Source organism: Capsicum annuum, unplaced genomic scaffold (genome assembly GCF_002878395.1).
Source record: "Capsicum annuum cultivar UCD-10X-F1 unplaced genomic scaffold, UCD10Xv1.1 ctg995, whole genome shotgun sequence".
Taxonomy (NCBI): domain Eukaryota; kingdom Viridiplantae; phylum Streptophyta; class Magnoliopsida; order Solanales; family Solanaceae; genus Capsicum; species Capsicum annuum.
Genome location: NW_025896043.1, coordinates 3,097,954 through 3,116,512, shown reverse-complemented (window position 1 = coordinate 3,116,512; position 18,559 = coordinate 3,097,954).

The following is an 18,559-nucleotide window of genomic DNA, read 5'->3' as shown; positions in this document are numbered from 1 at the left end:
TTTTAACCCTTAAGACTCCAAAAAATTTTCAATGTTTATATATTATTTATTATAGTAGCTAGCTAGCTAATAAAGCATGTCGAGCCTTATTTCAAACCGATTGAAACAACACACAATATATGATGGCTCGTTGTCATTCTCGGATTTTGAAAAATTCATTTTTTAGAGTCGTCACCTAAATTTTTTAAAAAAATTAGGAAAAAAATTACTTTTTATGTAAAATTCTATTTTGGTATTTTGAGATTCTGAGTAAAAATTTTGATTACTCGAGGGGAAGATGTTAGGCATCCCTCAGAGCCTATCCGAAGATATACCTTAGACTCCGTTTAAAAAAATATTTGAAAAAATATTTGCCTCATTATTCGCTCTAAAAAAGTGATAAGAAGACCATCGTTATTTTGAAAAAGAAACTAAAGGTATATAAAGATGTAACGCCACCATATACAAAGAAATAATAGAATTATTGCAAAGTATACATATGAATTTTCAAATATAGAAAAAGGAAAGTAATATGATTACTTCAATAATACATGTATTAGAAAGTAGAGTCTTATAATTCTACAAGAAAAAAAAAAATTAAAGGTATAAGGAGTAATGTATATAACTAAAACAAATACAGAGGAGACAAAAATATTTATTTAATGTGTGTGAAAATTCATTTACAAAAATATGTATATTCAAGAAGATGTGAAAATTTACTGTTTTACTTATAAATTTCTCGTGGACGGTAACTAAGCAAAAATAAGAAACAAAAGTATACATTTACAAAAGTATATATATAGAGAGAGAGAGTAGACAAAAGTATTTGTTTAATGTGTGTGAAAATTTACTGTTTCATTTATAAAATTCACATGGACGGCAACTAAGAAAAAATAAGATACAATATATACAATATATATGTGTCTCTCTCTCTCTATATATATTATTTATATATAGAGAGAGAGAGTAGAAAAAAATATTTCTTTAATGTGTGAAAATTTATATACAAAAATCTGTATATTCAAGAAGATGTGAAAATTTACTGCTTTACTTGTAAAATCTGGACGGTAACTAAGCAAAAATAAGATACCATATATATATATATATATCATAAAATTGAAATAATATATAAGTTATAATAATAATAATAGTATTATAATAAAAATAATAATAGTAGTAAAATGTTCCTTGTATACGGTAGTGTATAACATATATATACCTTGTGTTTTAGTCTTTTGAAATCTGAAAAAAGAAAACTCAAACAAATGTTGAAAATTAAAATGTTAGGACTATTCGACTTATTGAAATAAATTGAAATTGACGAATAAGCTTTTTTAAAAAATCAGAATTTTAGCGACTTATTTTTCTACTAAATTAATATTGAAATTTCATTTTTTTTTAAAGAAAATGTGGGGGTTACTACGTTAAGTTTATTAAAAATATTTTTTGTAGGTAAAATTAGTTTTTTCTTTAAAATGAATTGGCCAAGTTTTGAAATGATAAAACCTCTTTTTCATCTTTTTAAGCGAAATCTATATTCACGAGTTAGTTGAACAAGTGCTATTTGCAAAAGGATGAGAATATTAATCGAAATTCACAACCACTAAGGAAACATAATTATAATAAGCAAATAATATAAATCAAATATAACAATAATAATACGATTTCGAGTTTCCAAAAAGCTTACAACATAATAAGAATGATAAAGTAAAGAAAAGGGCTAAGGGATACTAGACTCCAAACGGAGTTTGGGCTTCTAATTTTACTCCGAGGCTCCGCGATTTTAATACCGATCAATCCAATATTTGGGTCGAAATGAAGTTTTCATTAAAAGCCCAACTCTCAGCTGTACATAAAACAAAAGAAAGATAATAAGGATTAGAATTCCGAGGTTAAATAATATAAATAAGCAACATATTAAGATGATATATAATTTAAGACCATGAAATAACTCAAGGATTCCAGTTAGATGAGTTAACACGAGAAATAAATTCAAACCTGAAGTCGATAAACTAAATGACTGACTGTTGACGTGGCAAACGAGAAGAAGAGTATAAAACTAAATCAATTTTTCTACTAAAACAAATGAAATGAATTCAACCTAATTATCACAAACATTATAAATTCACATCACCACCATGCCTTTTCTCTCACAAAAAACAAAACATACATTCACACTCACAATGCAATTCACCTACAAGATTGATTTTATACATACTTAACTTAAAATTCCCTATTCTACATGTACACACACCAAAGAGTTTGAATAGTAGAGCATGTAGCGTTGAAGTGAACAACGCTCGTAAGTAAATAAAGAAACTAAAGAAATCAACTTTACCCATCTCTCTTTTTGTAAAAAGAAATTTTAATGGGTTATTTTAAGGCTATGAGAACATCCTAACAGGTTGTTTGACTTCGGAAGATAAACATAAAGATTTAACTCAATCAACAAACCCCAAATAATAAATAAACATAAAGATATAACTTCATCATCAATTTAGGTAATTTTTATTTTGATAGTGAATAAGAACAGGGAATCAACCGCACAGATTAAACAGCATAGAACTCAAACGAAACTCTATCCATGAACTTGATTCGAGGACACTGGGCAACAACACAATGACCAACTTGAAGCCAAAATAGATCACATATTTACGTACTTGCTAACTTGTATGAAATAAATTCTCAAAAATCAATATTTCATTTTATTCGAAAAGGCAACAACAAAAACAACAACAATAAAATTTAAGAATAAATCCATTTCCCAGAAGTAGAACCAACAACAACTTAAATTTGAATTAAATTGAATTAAAAGGACATGTTCATGGAATCAAATGATATGAAAGAAAAAAAGATGAAAGTGAGACAATAGAGCAAATTTGTACCTTTTGGGGGACAGCAAAACTGAGGCTCCGACATCAAGAATTTCTTCGACTACAAACTCACAACTCTGAAACTCAAAATTCAGACTGAAATCAAGAACAAAACAAAGTAATTTTTGAGACCCTTTTCTTGTGAAATTACCAAAATGTAAACTGTTTTTCCTCTCTTTAATTTTTGATTTTCTCTCTGTTTTTTTTCTTCGACTTTCACATCTCCTCTGAAATTTTCACCCTTTTCTCCGTTCTTAGACTTTATCTATTCTCTTTTTCTCCACTTTAAGACCTTCTCCCCCTATTGTTTTTTTCATTTTTTTACGTCTTCTTCCACTCACCTCTTCACATCTCTTTTTTTCCCGTTGTTTTCTAACTTCCAAACCCTTAAAAATATGTTTTTCTCCCTTCTTCCACCTCTGTTTTCACTCCAATTTTCTTTATTTTCTTCATTCCAAGACTTGTTTTAATGTAGATGATAAAACCCGCATTTATAGATGAATAAAGACTTGAAAGTTTGAATTTAAAATTTAAAATTTGTAAAAAGAATGTGAGAGCCGAGAAAGAATTTGAATTTCAAATTTGATCTCCAAAATTTTCAACCTTTCAGAACTTTAATGGCGGATTAGAAATGGTTTTTCTATTGTTATATGAATTTGGTGACTGGCTTCTATGATTTTTTCATTTCACAGACTGAGGAGGTGAAAAATAAAAGATTCTCATATGGGGTGGCAGGCGACAGTAGCTATGGTCGAGGCTAAGGTTTTTTTATTTAGGGTGGGGAGAGAGAAGGAAGTAGGAGAGGGGAAAAGGGGGGCAGATTGTTGTTGTTTTTTGGAGTAATGGATGTACACCCATCGATTGTCTAAGGAAAAGAGAAAGACATGCATTGTAACACCCCGACCTTTTCGATGCGTGAAGAGTGCTTGAAATGAGCGTTTAGGACCCAGTATCAAAGATAGACCACCTAAGATTAGGTTTGAATGGGTTGGGGGTATTTTTAGGCTTAGTAAAAGGCTTTGCATCGTGAAATAGGCACATCGTGTTAGCCCCACTCTACGAATACCCCTATGATGGGCTACTACCTTGGGTCTACGCTGGGGTCCACACCGCGAACCTTTGATTTCTCCCTAGGGGTTACACTGTAAACCTCCTAGTTTGTGATAGGGGTCACTCCATGAACCCCTTCTCCGTACATTGAAATTGTTCTATATTTTAGTATATTTTAAGGCTTCGAATTCAAGCTCCTTCCAAGAGATCAAGAAATTCAGGAATGTGGGGTTTGAACAAGGATGACCTTTCATCCTTTTGCCCAAAAACTTTGAGTTTAAAGTTGAATTTATGTGATTTTAATTAAGGTTCATACCTAATTTCCATATTCTTAAGATTATGACCTTATTATGTGATTTAAAGTTCAGATTGCACAAAAATTTACGTTTACTTAGGTTTTTACTTACATGATGGCTATTATGAGATGATTTTTGTTATTTTGACATGAAGTTGAAGAGTTGATAAAAGATTTCAATCTGAGCTTTGAGTTTGATATTTTTGATTTGAAGTTTCTATAAAATAATAAATTATTTCAAGATTTAATCCTGAGTTATGGAGTTTACAAGAAGTTTAATCTTATAAGTTCAATGTACAATCATTATATCGAGATTAAACTTTAATTTTTATTTTATGATATCAGCTAAGACTCAAAATCCACAATGTTCCTCATGAATATGATTTAAGTAGGGAGAAGCATAGTTGGTTTTCAGTTTACATACCCATATGCTATTTTAAGATGAATTTCATAAGTATTAGCATATTAGTATATGTTTTGGAAGTATTATTTAGCACCGAGAGGGGAATGTGGGTTTAGCGTATCTTATTTCCCCAAAACCACGTGCCTCCGTAGGTTTAAAGAACCTAGCTAGAGATTGTCTCCTCGTCCTATTTGGTCTAAGTATAGGGATCACTTTATTTAAGGTTCTATTTCGATGGCAAGGATAGAATAGCTCTCTCCAATGTGGATAAGATGCTGGACTCCATGATATCCCACATAATTTATGTCGATTATAAGAATCTCCAACCAAAAAATAAAAAAAAAAGATTTTAGAATCTAAGTGTAGTGACTCACAGGACTTATTCAAATGTTATTTTTATGATTTTTACATAATTACAACTTTCAATTTTATTCCCAATCAAGGTAAGTCTATCTACATTTAGCATGTATGTTTTCAATACTGGCATATGACATATTTACTTATTGTATTAACCCCCATATACTCAGTACATTCCAGAAGTACTGACCATTTATATGTCTATGTGCTACATTGTTTCATAATGTATATTCTGGTGTTCGTCCCCAGCAACACGATTGACTGCGGGCACCACTTCCTATATCTTGACAGTTGATGAGTCCTCATAGTTCGAGGGCCAAGTTTACAATGCTTTCAGATGTTCAATACCGTTCTATTTGTTATTTAGCTTCAGTATGAGTCAGCTAGGGTCTATCCCACTGGCTCTTCACGTATTAGATTAGAGGCTTGTCAAGACTAGTCAGATTATCTTTCTTTCAATTTTTCTATGAATTTAAAGGTTATTAAGTTACAAAGTTTTTACTTGAGAGTACTAATCTATTTGAATTCCATTTTATGTTTACTTCAATTTTTGCTCATGTTTTAAGTTTACATTTACGAGAGTTTAGTGCTGAGTGGATATCATAGGTTAGCTTGGGCTATTCATAGTCCTAAGAACCATGTGACGTCCAGGGGATACCTTTGGGGCATAAAAAACTTGGTATTAGAGCCTACAGTTTTAAAGAGTCCTAAGGAGTCTGACAAGCCACTTTATGTAGAGTCTTGATCATGGGTGTGAAGTGTGCCACACTTATGAGCAGGATGATATGGGAAGCATTAGGAACCATCCCTTCTTTCATGATCTCTATCATACTTTGGTATTATCTCTATCTTCTCTAATTCATGCTTTTAAGTGGCAAATAATGCCTCATCGTAGAGCTTACACATGTAGGAATGGGGATCAGGCAGCCCCACCACCACCTACAGACCCTCTGAATTAAAATATTTCTTATGTTGAATTTCAAGCAGCCTTCAAAATGTTATTTCAGGCCGTGAATGCGAATGCTCAGGGAAACTAGTGAACAACGATCCCACTTCTGCAAAATGGTAACTTAGCTACAACTAGAATTTGGGACTTTATGAGGATGAACCCACCTGAATTCTTTGGGTCAAATATGAATGAGGATCCTCCGTTATTTATCGATGAGGTGAAAAATATTACACAAATTATGCATGTTACTGAAGAGAAAAGTTTGGAATTGGATTTTTATCAATTGAAGGATGTTGCTTATAATTAGGTTACTATATGAAAGGATGGTAGAAGTGAGAATGCAGCTCCTATAAGTTGGGATGTGTTTCAAACTGCATTTCTAGATATGTTCTTTCCTTGTGAGATGAGGGAGGCTAAGGTAGAGTATATGAATCTGAGGTAGGGCTCTATGTCAGTGAAAGAGTACTACCTTAGATTCACCTAGCTAGCTAAGTATGCCCAGATTTGTTGCCAGGCTTTAGAGCTTGTATGAGTAAGTTTCTTATTGGAGTTTTTGATTTGGTTGTCAAGGAGTGTAGTACAACCATCTCGATTTAGGATATGGATATTATTTATTTGATGACTTATTCTCAGTAGACTGAGTTATAAAAATTCAAGAAATAAGTGAGAAGGAACAAGAGGATTAGGACTGGATAATTTGAGTACAACCAGCAGAGATTAAGAGGGGAAGTCGCTCTCAGTTTCACAATCACTCTTCAGTACCTGTACTATCCTCTATCAGTGCCCCTGCACCTAAAACTAATCAAGAGCAGAGGGCAGAGCTCCAAATTTGAAATCTTAAGGTAGTGTAGCTGGGAGGCCCACTTATCCAGCTTGTGCTAAGCATGGTAGGACCTATTCAGGCGAGTTCTTGATGGGTAAAAGGGGTTGTTGTGTTTATGGTAAGATAGGCCATAGGATCAAGGAATGCCCTTATGCTAAGTAGAAAAATAGAGGTACTCGTTCTCAGACTAGGTCTATAAATTCTGTAGTACAATTAGGCTGCCCAACTCCACAGTAGGGAAAACCATCTAGTACTAGTGGCGGTCAGTGTTAGAACTGGTTTTATGCTTTACCATCCTGTTAGGAACAAGAGAGCTCTCCATAGATTGTCACTGGTATGGTTCATGCCTTTTATCTTGATGTATATGTTTTGCTGACTGATGATCAAACCATTCTTTTGTAACCCCGCGTATTGCTGTAAATTTTAGGGTAAGCCTTAAAAATCTTTTTGAACCCTTATTAGTTTATACTCCAGTGGGTGAGTCAGTTATTGCTAGACGAGTATAAAAAAAGTGCCTTATTACAGTCCTCTATAGTGTTACTGTAGAAAATTTAATAGAATTAGAGATGATATATTTTAATGTTATATAGGGTATGGATTTGCTCTACTCATGTTATGCTTCAATCAATTATCGCATTCGCATAGTGAAGTTTTGGTTTCCTAATAAGTCCGTCATTGAGTGAAAGGGTAGTTCAGTATCTCCCAAAGGTTGTTTTATCTCTTACATGAAAGCCAAAAAGATAATATCAAAAGGGTGTATCCACCACCTAGTCCAAGTTAAAGACACTAAGTTTGAAACCCCAACCATTCAGTCAGTACGAGTAGTCAATTAATTTCTGAAGGTCTTCCTAGAGAATCTACTCGAGATACCTCCCAACAGAGAAATAGAGTTCTATATTGATCTTCTTCCTGATACCTAGCCTATCTCCATCCTTCATATCGTATGGCTCCAACCGAGCTTAAAGAATTGAAAGAGCAACTGAAGGACCGACCTAGTAGTTCTCCGTAGGGTGCTCTAGTTCTATTCATATGCAAGAAGGATGACATTCTTAGAATATGTATAGACTACAGACAACCAAACAAGGTCACCATCAAGAATAAGTACCCCATTTCTAGAATTAATGATTTATTTTATCAGCTTCAGGGCGCTCGCTAGTTTTCAAAGATTGATCTCAGATCTAGGTATCATTAGTTAAAGGTCAGGGAGCGCAACATTCCAAAGATGACTTTCAGAACCCAGTATGCTCATTCTGAGTTTATGGTTATGTCATTTGGACTAACAAATACTCCTATAGCCTTTATGGATTTGATGAACAGAGTTATCAAGCAGTACTTGGACATGTTCGTCATTGTTTTCATAGATAATATACTTTTTACTCTTGGAGTGAGGAGGAGCATGTGGACCATTTGAGGATATTGTTGTAGACCCTTAAGGATCATCAGCTTTATCCAAAGTTTAGTAAGTGTAAATTTTTATTGGAATCTATCATATTTTTAGGGCATGTGATTTTGAGGGCTAGTATTCATAGAGACGCTCAGAAGACTAATACAGTGAAGCACTGGCCTAGGCCCATTACTCTATACGATATCTGGAGATTTTTGGATTTAACTATTTATTATAGGAGGTTTGTTGAAGGATTTTTTTAAATAGCTGCACCATTGACTAAGTTAGCAAAAAAGAAGGTGAAGTTTAATTGGTTAGATAGATGTGAGAAAACTTTATAAAACTTGAAGGATAGGCTGACTTCATCTAAGTGTTAACTTTGGTTGAAGGGTTGGATGGGTTTGTGGTGTATTTTGATACTTCCAGAGTTGGGTTAGATTGTGTTTTGATGCAAAATAGGAAGGTAATAGTGTAAGCCTCCAAACAAATTACGGACCATGAGAAGAACTACCTAACCCAAGATTTAGAGTTAGTTGTTGCGGTATTTGCTCTGAAGCTTTGGAGGCACTATTTATATGGTGTGCATGTTAATGTTTTCACTGATCATAAGAGTCTTCAGTATGTGTTTTTGCAAAAGGTGTTGAATATTCATCAGAGAAAATGGTTGGAGTTGTTGAAAGATTACAACTAAAATATACTTTACCATCTAGGTAAGACAAATATGATTGAAAATATGCTGGGTAGAATATCTATAGGCAGTGTGGCTCATGTGAAAGAGGAAGAATGGGAGTTGGCCAAGGAAGTACATAGGCTATCCCATTTGGGAGTATGTTTTCTTGATATGGATAGTGGGGTAGTAGTAGTCCAGAATGGTTCAGAATCGTCCTTAGTAGTGGAAGTGAAAGAAAAGCAGCGTAGCTATCCCATACTTAGCCAAATATTAGAAGCATTCCAACAACAAAAGGTTGAGGTTATCTCCCAAGGTGAGATGGTGTACTTTGCTATCAGGTCCTATTTTTATTTCCAACGAGGATAGATTAAGGGAAAAAATATTAGCTAAGGCTTATAGTTCAAAGTATTCAATTCACCCAGGTTCTACTAAATATACCGTGACTTGTAAGAAATCTATTGGTGGAAGGGCATTAAGAGAGACATAGTAGAGTTTGTAGTCAAGTGTACCAATTACTAGCAGGATAAGGTTAAGCACCAAAGGCCTGGTGGTATACTTCAGGAGATCAGTATCCTCACTTAAAAGTAGGAAGTAGTGAATATGGACATCGTTATAGGGTTGTCGTATACTAGACGTCATCATGATTCAATCTGGGTTATAGTTAATCTAATGACCATATCATCCCATTTCTTAACTGTTAAGAACTCAGACACGATAGAGGACTATGCCAAAATATATATCCGCGAGTTAGCAAGGCTTCATGGGATACCCCTGTCCATTATTTTAGATAGAGGTATGGAATTTAATTTCCAATTTTGGCAGTTATTTCAAAAAGGTCTTGGTACAAAGGTAAAGCTCAATACAGCCTTCCATCTACAGACAGATAGCTATGCTGAGCGTAAAATCTAGATATTGAAAGATATGTTAAGGGCTTATGTGTTGGACTTTAAGGGAAACTGTGATGATCATTTAACTTTGATTGAGTTTTCCTATAGTAATAGTTATCACTTTTGTATTCAAATGGATCCATTTGAAGCATTGTATGGGCGCAGATGTAGGTCACCTATAAGTTGGTTTGAAGTTGATGAGGTGGCCTTGATTACGCCAGACTTAATTCTTGAAGTTATGGAAAAGGTCTAATTAATTCCTGAGATGATGAAAACCACTCAAAGTTGCCAGAAATTATTTGCAGACATGGCGAGGAAAAAGCTAAAGTTTGAAAGGGGTGATTGGGTATTCTTGAAGGTATCACCCATGAAAAAGATAGTGAGATTTAGGAAGAAATGAAATCTTAGTCATCGATTTATTAGTCCTTATAAGATAGTGACACGTATTAGTGAAGTTTTGTATGAATTAGACCTTCCACCAAAATTAGCCGCCATACTTCCCATTATCCATGTTTCGATGCTAAAGAGGTGCATTAGTGAACCATCCTTAATAATCACTATAGAAAGTACTAGAGTCAAGGATAACGTGCCCTATGAGGAAATCCTAGTTGAAATTCTTAATAGGCGAGTTGATGGCTAAGGAAGAAGGACGTAGCATTAGTGAAAGTTCTTTCGAGGAACCGACCAGTTGTGGTGCTACGTGGGAAGCAAAGGCAGATCTGACGACCAAGTACCCTTACCTCTTCTCTTCAAAATTAGTTCCTACTCGAGGTAATTATTTTCTTCCTTGAGTAAATTCCTTCTCTTTAAGGCTGTCTAGTTATTGTTCTTCATATCATATCATGCATTCTTGAGTTGTTTGAGTACTTGTATCAGTTATAAGTCCAGTTATCTGGTCATTATGGAGATTTCAGCTTCCCCTAACTCGTCATTCTAGATAATCATCATTCTATATGAACAATCACAAGTGGGATGATGTAACACCCCGACCTTTTCTATGCGTAAAAAGTGCTTGAAATAAGTCTTTTAGAACCCTGATATCAAATATAAACCATGTAAGGTCAGGTTTAAATGGATTATGGGTGTTTTTATGTTTAGAAAGGGGCTTTGCATCATAAAATGGGCACATCGCAGTAGTCCCGCACCACGAATAGCCCTACAATGGGCTACTGCCTTGAGTTTGCGCTGCGAACCTTCAGTTTCACCCCAGGGGTTGTGCCGTGAACCTTCTTATTTGCAATGAGGGTCGCGCCATGAACCCCCTCTCCGTATGTTGAGATTATTCTATTTTTACTATATTTTAAGGGTATGTGGGTCTTTTCACACCCCTAAGTCATTCCCAAGTCCCTTATGTACGACATCAATCATTAAATATACGTTTATTTCCCCTTTTCTTATCAGTTATCAAACCCAATCTTCTCTCTACTCATAAAGATAAATAATAGGGTTTCTATCAAGAATCCACCTCCCAAGGCACTAAATTCAAGCTCCTTCCAAGAGGTCACAAAATTCAGGTATGTGGGGTTTGAACAAGGATAACCTTTCATCCTTGTGCCTAAAAACTTTGAGTTTAAAGTTGAAGTTATGTGATTTCAATTAGGGTTCATAATCAATTTCCATATTCTTGAAATTATGACCTTATCATGTGATTTAAAATTCAGTTTGGAAAAGAATTTACCTTTACTTAGGTTTTTACTTACACGATGGCCATTATGAGACGATTTTCATTATTTTGACAAAAAGTTGATGAGTCGATAAAAGATCTCAATCTGAGGAATGAGTTTGATATTTTTGATTTGAAGTTTCTATGAAATAATAAATATTCAAAATTTTAGCCTGAGTTTATAGTTTACAAGAAGTTTAAGCTTATAAGTTCAATTTACAAGCATTGCACCAAGATTAAAGTTTAGTTTAGATCTTATGATCTCAACTAAGACTCAAAATCCACAATTTTCCTCATGAATATAATTTAAGTAAGGAGAAGCATAGTTGGTTTCAGTTTACAAATTTAAATGCTATTTTAAGGTGGATTTCATAAGTATAAGCATACCAGTATATGTTTTTGGAGTAGTATTTAGCACCGAGAGGGAAATATAGGTTTAGCTCATCCTATTTCTCAAAAGCTACGTGCCCCCATAGGTTTAAAGGACCTCATCAGAGAGTGTCTCCTCGCCCCACTTGGGTTAATTATAGTGATTACTTTAAGTTAAGGTTCTATTCTAATGGAAAGGGTAGAACAACTCTCCTTAACATGGGAACACGTTGGAATCCCTGATAGCTCACATTGTTTATGTAGGTTATAAGAATTTCCCTCGAAGAAAACAAAAGAAAAGATTTTAGAATCTAAGTGTATTGACTCACAGGACTTATTCATGTGCTATTTTTATGATTTTTGCTCATATTTTTACAACTTTTAGTTTTGTTCACAATCAAGGTAAGTCTATCTACACTTACCATGCATGTTTTCAAGAATGGCATATGATATATTTACTTATTGTATTCAACCCCATATACTCAGTACATTCATAAAGTACTGGCCACATATATGTCTGTGCTATATTGTTTCATAATGTAGGTTCTGGTGTTCTTCCCTAGCAACACAATTGACCGCGAGCACCACATCCTACATCTCATAGTTGGTGAGTCCTCATAATTCAAGAGCCAAGTTTATGATACTTTCAGATGTTCAATACTGTTGTTTTAGTTATTTAGCTTCAGTCCAGGTTAACTGGGGTCTATCCCAGTGGCTCTCCAGTTATTAGATTTGCGGCTTGTCAAGACTAGTCAAATTATGTTTCTTTCAGTTTTTCTAAGGGTTTGAAGGTTATTAAGTTATAGAGTGTTTAATTGAGAGTATTCATTTGTTTGAATTCCTTTTTATGTTTTCTTCAGTTTGCGCTCATATTTTAAGTTTACATTTATGAGAGTTCATTGCTAAGTAGATATCATGGGTTAGCATGGGCTATTTGTAATCCTAAGCATAGTGTGACTTCCAGGGGTACTTTCTATGTGTTACACGTGCATTATGATATTTTGGGGAGTGAGAAAAATATGTATTGTGCTGATTTGTTGGACAAAAATTTAGATCGTCCAGTCGTTTGATCGGAAAGTTTAGATTTAATTCAAAATAATAAATAATTCAAAATAAATAATAATTATATATTATTTTGAATTAAATTTGAACCATCCGATCAAACGATCAGACGGTCCAAATTTTGGTCAAACAAATCAGTACAATACACACTTTTCTCACTCTCCAAAAAATCAGAATACGCATGTCTTTCTTTTTTCTCCAAACCATTGATGGGTCTCCATCCATTACCCCAAACAACAACAACAATCTACCCCTTTCTTTCTCTTTCCCCCTTTTTCCTCTCTCCCCACCCCAAATCGGAAAACCCTAGCCTCCCCCATAGTTGACCGCCGCCTGCTATCTCATGCGAGAATTTTCTATTTTTCCACCTTCCCAATCTGTGAAATATGAAAATCAGATAAATCAGTCAACAAATTCTTATAACAATGGAAAAATTATTTCAAATTTGCCATTAAAATTCTGAAAGGTTGAAGATTTTGGAAATTCGGATTTGAAATTCAAATCCTCTCTTGATTCTCACATTTTTTTTACAAAATTTGTCTTTCAAATTCAAACTTTCAAGTCTGGATTCACCTATAAATACTGGTTTTATCATTCTCATTAAAACAAGTCTTAAAGTGGAGAAAATAAGAGAAAATCAGAGTAAAAATAGAGGTGGAACAAGGAAGAAAAAATAATTTTGTTGATTTGGAAGTCAGGAAATAATTAAAAATAAGAGGTGAAGATGGAAGTGGAAAAAAAGGTGACAAAACTAGAAAAAAGAAAAGGGACATAGGTCTTAAAGTAGAGAAAAAGGGAGAAGAAAAAGTCTGAAAATCGAGAAAAAGGTGAAAATTTTACAGTAGAGGTGAAAGTCGAAGAAAAAACATAGAGAAAATTGAAGAAAAAAAGAGAGGAAAAATCAGTTTACATTTTGGTAATCTCACAAGAAAAGGGAAAAATCACTTTATTTCGTCCTCGATTTCGGTCTAAATTTTGAGGTTTGAAGTTTTGAGTTTGTATCCAGAGAAATTCTCAATGCCGAAGCCTCAATTTTGATGCCCACCCAAAAGGTATGAATTATCTCTTTCATCCTACCTTCATCTTTCTTTGAATTTGTTGTTTCATCTCACCTTCATCTTTCTTTCTTTCATCTCATTTGATTCCATGGACATATTGTTTTAATTCAATTTCGTTCAAATTTAAGTTGTTGTTGTTGGTCTTGGGAAATTAATTTATTCTTAAATTTTGTTGTTGCCTTTGCGAATAAAATGAAATGCTGATTTTTGAGAATTTATTTCATATAAGTTATTAAGTTCGTAAATATGTGATATTTTGACTTCAAGTTGGTCATTGTGTTGTTGTCCATTGTCCCCGAATCAAGTTCATCGATAGGATTTCATTTGAGGTCTATGTTGTTTATATGTCTGGTTGATTTCCCATTCTTATTCACTATCGCAATGAAATTAGTAAAATTAGTGGTGAAGTTATATATTTATGCTTATTTATTATTTGGGGTTTGGTAATTGAGTTAAATTTTTATGTTTATCTTCCGAAGTCAATCAACCTGCTGGGGTGTTCTCATAGCCTTAGAATAGCCCATTAGAATTTTTTTTTCAGAAAGAGAGATGGATAAAGTTGATTTCTTCGATTGCTTTGTTTACTTATGAGTGTTGTTCACTTCAACGCTACATGCTCTACTATTTGGATTCTTTATTGCGTGTATATGTAGAATAGTGGATTTTAAAGTCAAAAGTTGAGTATGTATTAAATCAATCTTGTAGGTGGATTGCATTATGAGTTTGAATGTTTGTTTTGTTTTGGCGAGAAAAAAGGCATGTTGGTGATGTGAATGTGTAGGTGTATGTTTGTGATAATTAGGTTGAATTCATCTCATTTGTTTTAGCTGAAAATTTGATCTAGTTTTATATTCTTTTTCCCGTTTGTCACATCAACAGTAAGTCATTTAGTTTTTTGGCTTTAGGTTTGAATTTAATTCTCATATGAACTCATCAAATCGGAAACTTTGAGTTATTTCATGGTCTTAAATTATATATCATCCTAATATGTTGCTTATTTATATTATTTAAGCTCGAATCTCTAATTGTTATTATTTTTCTTTTGTTTCATGTAAATCGGGAGTTGTTGTTTTAACAAAAACTCCATTTCGATCGAAATATCAGGTTGGTCACTACTAGATTCGCGGAACCTCAGAGTTGCATAAAATTAAAAGCAGAAACTCCGTTAGGAGTCTAGTATCTCTTAGCCCATCTCTTTACTTTGTCATTCTTATTATGTTGTTAGCCTTTTGAAAACATGAAATTTTATTATTGTTGTTGTATTTGATTTATATTATTTGCTTATTATATTTATGTTGCCGTGGTGCTTGTGAATTTCGATTAATGTTCTCACCCTTCTGCAAATAACGCGTAATTAACTAATTCGTGAATATAGATTTCACTTAAAAAGATGAAAAACAGGTTTTATCATTTCAAAGCTTGGCCAATTTGTTATAATCAAAAAGCTAAAATTTTACCTAAAAAATTTTTTTTAATAAACTTGATGCAGTAACCCCACGTTTTCTTTAAAACAAAATGAAATTTCAATATTAATTAAGCAGGAAAATAAGTCGCTAAAATTCAGATTTTTCAAAAAAACTTATTCGCCAATTTTAATTTATTTCAATAAGTCGAATAATCCTAACATTTTAATTTTCAACATTTGTTTGAGTTTTCTTTTTTTTTTTTTTCAGATTTCAAAAAGACTAAAACAGTAACGACCTGATTTTGATGAAATATGTGTTTTTGTGTGATTTAACAATTTTACCCCTTCCCATGATTGTGTTGTGGTATTTCTGGAGCGTGGAAATGATTGGCATGCGTCATGACCCAAGACTACCCCCTAGTCATAACACGTTGTTTGAGAACCACAAGTGATCCCAAGCAAACCCATGAACTGGCATACTGCTTGAGCAATTGATTTAAATGTTATAAAAACTAAGTTTATTGAGCAGAAATAAGATCATAATGAATAAGTATAATACTGATAAATCTTACATCATGATAAAACTGAAGAAAGAATCTGGAATTATATGTATTGACTCTGATTGACTATCTATGAAGCCTCTACTATATTGACTATAATAGTTGGGACATGACTCTAGCTACCACTAATCAATACATACGAATAATAATAAAAATAAAGTACATGATCAACATTTGACTGGAGTCTCCAAAATAGGAGAACTCATCACCTGTTGGCTGGAAACTACAATTGTTCGATCATGATGTGCAGGCTACAACTGGTACCTACATTATGAAACAATGTATCCACATAGACGTATATATGGATTAGTTCTGGAATGTACTTAGTAAGTGGGGGTGAATGCAATAAATAAAACTGATTATATATGAAATCTTAAAGCATGCATGCTAAGTGTAAGTAGGCTCACCATGACTGAAATAAGCTGAAAGCTGATATGTCTTAAAATATGATTAACAAACAAACTCTGTTAAGCTGGTGAATCACTACACTTAGTTTCTTAAAAACTATACTTTTGTTATATAAGTAGAACTGAAGCTGGAAAATAGTAAAACATGGATACTGTATGAATACTGGATCTAAAAATACGTGATGGAAACTGACATAACTCAAGGGTCTAAATATACAAATATACTGAGCAATAATCCATAAACATATAAAACAAAACATAACATATACTAAGCTGATCTGATTAACTGAATGACTGATAGTTGAATAGTGAATAACTGACGTCTAAATACTGAATAATTGGTATCTAAATACTGATTAGCTGGCATCTGTATACTGATTAACTGATAGCTAAATATTGGTCATGTAAAACTGAACTGTACTTAGTTTGAATAATTGGACTAAAACTGTGGGGTACTATGCATATGAGATAAGGACTAACTGAACAACATGAGATAACTGAGCATGGATATGTGAAAACTATAATATCTAAGACTGTAAGACTAAGTGTAAATCTATTATGTCATTGAGAAAATCTATAATTCTAAAAGATTAAAATCAGTATAAATGAATATCTGAATATCTGTACACTTAGTCAAGCAAACCTGAACTTAATATACACTGAATACTGACTGAAACTATAGGAGGTATCATATGACCTCTGAGATAATTGGGATCCAACCTATAACCCCAGTTGGAAGAGTGTCAGTACCGTGCCACAGGTACTAACACTGGTGGTGTGGATCCACTAAACTGGTGTCCCGAAGTGCTAAGGAGTCACCCTTAACTGTAAGGTTCTATAACGAGATATGTGTCACCCTCAACTGGCATGTGAACACCTTGTCAACCCTCAATTGGCAGGTTGACATCTCTAATCTATGCTGGCTACGTAGTTTTGAAACTCAGGGACTGCTACTAAAGGTCACACCCTCTATTGGTAGGTGAGCCCCCATCCTTGGGTTCGCTCGGTGCTAAATCCTAATCCCAATTGAAAGACACTGAAATGCTAACTAGTGCATGCACTGATAACTGATAACTGATAAGCTCAGGTCATGGTATTCTGAAAATAATTGTGCATATGGATTCTAGGGTAATTATTAACATATAAATTGATAATGCTCATCATGAATATGAATATAATACTAATAAGATTCATGGATTAACTATTTGAGTTCTTGAAAGGTTGAATTTATGTAAATCACATAGGTATCGAGTGTTCATAACCCACCAACACTGAATGAGTATAAAATACGATATCAAACTTGAAATACTGTATTAAGTGATTATGGTTCAAAGACCCAAACATAGGCATTTCATCAAACATGTGAAAATCACAAGCTTATACATGAAAATATCTTAAACATGAAGAAACAACATGATTTCATGGATAAATTCATAACTCAGGGATTTATCCCGAATCAACTGAACATGACATAGAAACTGCAACATTCAAAACATGATATGTCTCATTCCACTTGAAAGCTCTTATAATCATAACTTGAAATTGAATTAACAAGAGATTCATGGAGATAGTTTAACTTAAACATGTAGAACTCATAATTTAAAACTAAAGAGGGTTTTTGGACTCTATGGGTCAAAGGGGACACATAGATGAACTCTCACATACCTTAATTAGATAGATTCTTGAAGAAATCTTATAATTTAAGATTGAATCCTTGTATTCTTAAGAGGAAAAGCTTGAAATTTGTTCATGGAGGAAACAAAAGGGTTTTTACATGAGAAATTTTGAGGAAGATGGGAAAATAATGCCCTTTTGGGGTGTTATAAAAAGGCATTATAATTCATGCCTTGGATGTTTAGGGCTGAAGAAAAAGAGCCAAAGTGACCCTTGAACCTTAAGAAGCTAAAACAGAAAGGGAATAAACTCTACGTTACATCCCATATCACGTGGAGAGTACAATGCATCATGCCCATATAGCATGAAGAGAGTAACACGTTGTGGCCAAATCATGGGCCCTTACTAGCTCTCACAAAAAAACCATAACTTTTTGCTCGGGTATCGGATTAAGGAAAAATTGATCTAGTTGGTAAGATAATTCAATTATCTATCATTTGGTGGGTCTTGATCTGAAAAATTCCATATATATAAAAAGTTATACACATTTAAAGTTAATATCCTTGTGGAATCGAATACCAAAATTTGGCCGAATCAAAGGCTCTTAGCTCATCTTTGCTCTAAGTGATTTTTATGAACATTTTTCACCTCATAAGCACTTCACACACTAGGATAAAGGTCATGACTCATGTTTTCAAATGTAAATCATGGTATTATAGTTTATACACGTAGGAACAATGGTTCAAAGTCT